This window comes from Podarcis vaucheri, assembly GCF_965113315.1.
Source record: "Podarcis vaucheri genome assembly, chromosome: 6".
In the NCBI taxonomy this organism is placed as follows: domain Eukaryota; kingdom Metazoa; phylum Chordata; class Lepidosauria; order Squamata; family Lacertidae; genus Podarcis; species Podarcis vaucheri.
Window position 1 is genome coordinate 50486004 of NC_138764.1, and position 6000 is coordinate 50492003.

A 6000-nucleotide genomic window follows, 5' to 3' on the forward strand; every position below is an offset into this window, starting at 1 on the left:
TAAAACCTCAGGGCCTAGGACTTGCCGATCGCATGGTCGGCGGTTCGAATCCCCGTGGCGGGGTGCACTCCCGTCTTTCGGTCCCAGCGCCTGCCAACCTAGCAGTTTGAAAGCACCTCCGGGTGCAAGTAAATAAATAGGGACCGCTTACCAGCGGGAAGGTAAATGGCATTCCATGTGCTGCGCTGGTGCAGGCTCGCCAGATACAGCTTGTCACGCTGGCCACGTGACCTGGAAGTGTCTACGGACAGCGCTGGCTCCCGGCCTCTAGAGTGAGATGAGCGCACAACCCTAGAGTCTGGCAAGACTGGCCCGTACGGGCAGGGGTACCTTTACCTTTACCTTAAAGATTTATTATTTAATCTAAAGGACTGCCTCCTCCAATCAGAGCAGTCCTCCTTATTAACATCTCCAGGAGAGATTCTTCTCTATGTTCTACCAGTGGAAGAGAGGTTCCTGGTTGAGATGTGGAAGACAACCTTCTTGGAATCACATCTAAGCTGTGGAAGTTCTTACTCAAAGGAGTACAATAAACACATCCGTCCAACAGGCCAAACTTGCCCCAGAACACAAGTGTCTTCACTATGCACTTTGGGTGAAACAAATAATTGTCTAGTACATAGTGAAGACACTTGTGTTCTGGGGCAAGTTTGGCCTGTTGGACGGATGTGTTTATTGTACTGACCCCACAACCCTGCTGTGATATTCCCCAATCTTGCTTGTTTAAAAATATGCAATTTTGTTTTGTTTCTTTCATATCCTGAGCAGTGTTTTTACAATGAAGGGGCAGGAAATAAATACTTCAAACAAATAAATAGGTCACAGTACTTATGACTCAACTATTTTCCTATGCTTATTGTGATTGGTCATCTTGAAGAGAGACTTACTGTGAATTAAAATAAACATACATGTAATCATAATCAATCACACCCTATGACTCTACTTCAGTAGCAGCTAAACCTGCATCCTAAGCTACAAAGCTGCTAGAGCTTGGCTTTTAGGAACTGGCTCTCCAGTGTTTCAGTCAGGAGTCTTTTCCAGCCCTACCTGGATATACCATTAGCAGCAATACTAAGCTTGGTGGACCAATGGTCTGACTTGTATAAGACAGCTACCCAGAGTCCTTCTAAACACACAATGATGGAGAAAATTAAATACTGTATTACTTTGAATAGAATTCAATTGGTGTTGCTTCATTGGTGGAGGAAATAAATTCCCTCCTCCCTCCTGCAAGCCCCCAGAAATTTGCTCCAAGGGGTTCCCCAAAACCTCAGCAAATTTTGGGGAGCAGGCAGGGAGGAAGAATTGCCAGGCCTCTAGTTCTATAACAAATGCCTTCCATCGGCAGAGAAACACTGTTTGCTTCCATCTTTCACATCTTCTTACATAAATTAAAAGGTTTAGGCAACTACTGTTCACTGAGCATTTCAAACAGTTTCCACAATTTCACTCTTGGCCACATGCTCCAAAAACCTTTGCATCAACTCCCACGTTTCATTGAGCAAAATGAAGTCAAAATTACTAGAGACTTGTTTCAACACCTTTGTATAGGGCTTGTAAATAGCCACTTGGTCTCCTGTGTGAGTAAAAATTGCCTTCAAGCCACTTGATAAGGATATTTACAACAAATAAACTGTGTTTATTTTTACTTTAAACCACAAACTACTAACTTAAGCATGCTTGGGCTGGTGGGTTAAAAACTGCCTTAATACCAGCACCATGAAAAAAGTATAATATAGCGCCCTAATATCCATAACTTTGCTTATACAAAGGTGGTATAAACTGAGAATTTTAACATGGCTTATGGGCTTCCATTAGACGCAGTGTTCCCCAACCTTGGGCCTCCAGCTGTTTTTGGACTACAATTCCCATCATCCTTGACCACTGGTCTTGCTAGCGAGGGATGATGGGAGTTGTAGTCCAAAAACAGCTGGAGGCCCAAGGTTGGGGAACACTGCTGATTAGAGCATCTGGTTGACCACTATGAGACAGGGTGCTAGACTACATCCAGCAGGCTCTTATGCTCTTATTAAAATGAAGCAGATTGGTCAAGTTATAACTTTCCAGCTCTAACAAAGCAATTCTATGCATATTTACCTAAAAGTAAATCCCACTATGCTTAATTAGGTTTATTTCCTTGTAGGTGTGTGTTACGACCGCAGCTTAAGTAGATTAAAGTTCTTCCATAACCCTTCGCACAGGACCATTCACAACTACAGGGATAAATACATACTTTATCACTGTTTCTGCTATTCCAATCCTAAACATTTACCCGTAAGCCTGTTTTGAAATATTATTCCAAAATAAATATTGTTAGTTATACTTTATTCAAACAGTTAGATGTTGGCATAAAAATTCTTAGCTGTTAGCAATCCTGCTATAGTAAGGCATATTATTTGCCTGTTGACTTCAGCATATATTTCTGCATCCATTTACATTTTTCATCTAAGGAGCCCAGTGGTCTAGATATACACTTTCATTTTAAAATGTAAAAGAACAATGAGAACATAAATGCTAGAATACATGCTGAAAAGCATCTGCTCTGAATAGTTCATCCTTTATTTATGCATTAAGAATTAATTTATTAAAATAATGTAAAGCCTGCCTAAGTTATATGTTAAATTATATTTGCTTAGATTTAGAGCTTCATGGATTATGGAAGGATTAAATATTTTGCATTTTTAAAAAGAAACAGCATAGACATTCACAGTCTTTAAATAAATTCCAGTAAGATTTCAAGCATGAGACTAAACCAAAGCCTAGATTTGATGCCATGAGACACGCTGCAATTATCAGTGAAGTAAAGTTGCTTTTAACAAATCAGATCTCTATGGGGCCCTTTAAATTTTGGTCAAGTGAGGGCTGCCTTTTTAATGAAATGCTTCTGTGCAGCTGAGCAACATTTAAAGGACCTCTGGGCCACTGAAGAGCCCTCTTAATTATGCCAGCATTTACCAGATATCAAAATCTAAAGTTTTTTGTCTACTGTACTAAGTTTAATTGAGTGTAAATACATTTTTAGTTTAGTAAATCCAGGCCATTAAATTATACTGATATAAGGCATGCGATATTAAATCCACACCAGAGAAACAAACATTAATTCGCTACCACATATGTGCATCTTTGTGTTGCTGATCAATAAAAGCAGTTTTATCTATGTTGGGCCAAGCTCAGACAACCTAACAGTTTTCAGTACAATCCAAATAAGCACTCCACTTTCATGCATCTATATTCAGATTTTGATATTTTACATAAGAAATATATTATCCTTCTAGATGTCTATGTGCTAAAAATAATCAACCTGCTGTCCTTATAACCTTTAGTGTGACCTCCATGTTTCCCTTACTCACTCTACCAGGCTCTTTGAAATTTTGCATCCATCTTAAGTCACAAATAAATAGCAGGTTCAGATATGAAAATCTGCACTCACACCACAAGACCATTCAAGTTTTGTGGACATTTTACATGTGGAACTTCACCTTGTTTAAATATATTAATAAATATATTCTGTTGTCATATATACTTCTATTTCAGTACATGAAAATACTATTTGTTTACATATATACAAAATACCTAAACATTCAAACTTATCAAGGTAATTCCCACCAGTTATTCATGTTACAAGATATGCATTCCCTCCATTGCAACCAGTCATCTGGACCTACTTACCCACATCCACAGAACTAAAAAAATACCTGAATTTTATCACCAAGGTGAGTATTACTTAAGTGAGCGCAACAACAAACACAATTAAAAGTAACCTTGCCTCTTGGTAAGCGCTCAAGTTCGGAAGTGATGGCACGTTTCAAATTATTTAAATAGTGAACAGACTGCAACAAACGACGCCAGAGCAAGGGAAGGTACTTCGGGCACAAAATAGGACACCTTGACAGCAATATTCCCGTCAGATCCAGTATGAGAAACTTGGGCTGCGAACAAATGGGAGCTGCCTGTAAAGCAGCAGGACAGGAAAGAAAGGGGATGCAAGAATGCACAACTGCAAAAAACAAGCAAGGACTGTGAAAAAGCGATGCATATGCTCTACCGGGGGGGGGGCTGGATGTATGGGGGAGGGGAATCTACTAATTAGCAGAAGCGGTGTGGGAAGGCTTGCTTGTTTGTTTGGGGCGGCGGCGCGGGGGGCTGCCACGTCTTCTCGCTCGCCCCCTGAGATATTAAGAGGGGTGGGAAGCGCTATAAGCGGGAAGCCTTCATGGTTGCCATGAAGGGAACAGGGCTCTCTTCCCCCCAACCCGCTCCATCAGGACAAGCCAGACAAACAAGGCGAGAGGGATAAGCCGGGGCGAGAAGCTCCTCGTCTGCCTCTTTATTCTCAAGGTCCCGAGGCTTTCATGATCCCTAGTACGAAGGAGGGAAACTCGCGCCCCTAAAGTTGGGGGGCGGCGGCGGAATTGGCCCAAGGTGTGCTGTGGGGGGACGCGCTCCGACCCTCAGTTAGGTCGCCTCTTGCCCCTTTGGGGCCACCCTCCCTGGGGGAAGGTTCCCTCAGCTTCCTCGCCTCAGGAGCCGTGGGGCGGCCCCCCCCACCCTCCACCAAGAGAGGCTCCCTTCTCACGCCGCCCCACAGGGGCCTGGGAGAGGATGCCCGGCCTTAGCGGCCCGACGGAGACCGGCTAAATCGGGAGGCGGCCAGCAGCTTACTCACCTCGGGAGGCGGCGGCGGCGGCAGCAGCAGCGAGCGCCGCCGGGCCTGCATGTCGGAGAGGCTCCCCTCGCTCGGCTCCCGGGCAGGCCTCTTCCCGAGCTCAAGGAAGGCCAGCGCGGCGCCTGCCCGGCCTCCCGCTTGCCCGCCTGTTCCCGACGGCGAGGGCTGCCTCCTCTCCTGGCTGGCTGGGCTCCCTCGCCCGCTCCGAGGCCGCCTCAGCTGCCGGCAACCAGCGCCCCCTGGCTGGCCTCAGAGGCAGCGCACGGCACTGCGGCACAAGCGGGGAAGCCTGGCAGGCCTCCTCAGGCGCGGCTGCGTGGTAGAGCGGCGCCGCGGGGACGGAGGGAGGGCTGGTGGTGGAGCCGCCGCCGCCGCTCCTCGTCTATATTTCTCCGTTTCCAAGCGGAAGCCCAGGCGAGGCTTGCTAGGTAGGCACCGTCCGCCTAGGGAGCAAGCAGCCGCGCGAGCCTCTGGGAGGCGGAGTCGCCAGAGGGCAATTTGGATGCTTTGGGGAAACCCCTCTCGGCGCGCGAGGAGGACAAACAACTGGCTTTGCCAGCCACCTAAGAAGGGAGGACTCGGGCATTGCAAAGAAACGGAGGGGGAGGCGTCGACCTCCCGCCGCAAGCAAGGACGCAGCTGGAAATCACTGCGCGTGTAACCTACGCGCGCGCGCAGCTGTGCGCTCACGTTCGGAAGAATGTGCTGCACGTTAGTTCATGCAGGATTCCTGTTCCTTGATGCAGATCGAACTCTCATGCAAGCACCCCTTTGCTTTTCCCAAACCCCTTTTTTATTTTTGCCTAGCGTCCCTTTGTTCCTAAGAGATCGGCCAGTGTGTGCTTTATCATCCCTTGGCCCCTTTTGGTGCATATCTGGTCAAAATAATCAGGTTATCCTGCAAAGTTTCAGCTCGATGTCTGCTATCTAATTCTTAAAGTAAGCTTGTCTGGAGTGGACACAGATAAGATTTGTCTGCAAATCCTAAGCAATTAATGGATGAACTGTAAAGGTGAGTCATGCTGCGTATGACTTAAGTTTAGCTTATATGCTGACATTTTGGTAAACTGCCTTGAAATCATTATGAAAAGTGCTGTCTAAATGTTGTAAATAAATAATGCATATCAAATTATTACATACTATCCTTGTGGATCGGGTTGGTTGTCTGCAATGTATTGCAAGGCAGTATTTTGTGGTACAATAAAATATCCTTGTACATGTATTTGATTTGAGCACACTTGTGATGCTCACAATAAACTGTCTGTTTAAAAGCATTGCAACGATCTGTGACATGGTGGGCGATCTGACTCGTGAGATGGTGCAATTGCATACAC

At 45.6% G+C, this 6000-nt stretch overlaps 1 protein-coding gene across 4 annotated transcripts in view; it reads right to left on the reverse strand.

The window, feature by feature from the left end:
- ZFYVE9 (zinc finger FYVE-type containing 9) overlaps positions 1 to 4870 on the reverse strand; it is a 48683-nt gene extending 43813 nt beyond the window's left edge. For 2 of the 4 annotated variants that reach the window (XM_082228181.1, XM_082228180.1), the window contains exon 1: positions 4667 to 4870. The gene's annotated coding sequence lies outside the window, so the exon portion shown is untranslated. The remainder of the gene's footprint in view (positions 1 to 4666) is intronic. The other 2 variants (XM_082228183.1, XM_082228182.1) reach the window with 1 other exon arrangement.
- Positions 4871 to 6000: the final 1130 nt, after the last annotated feature.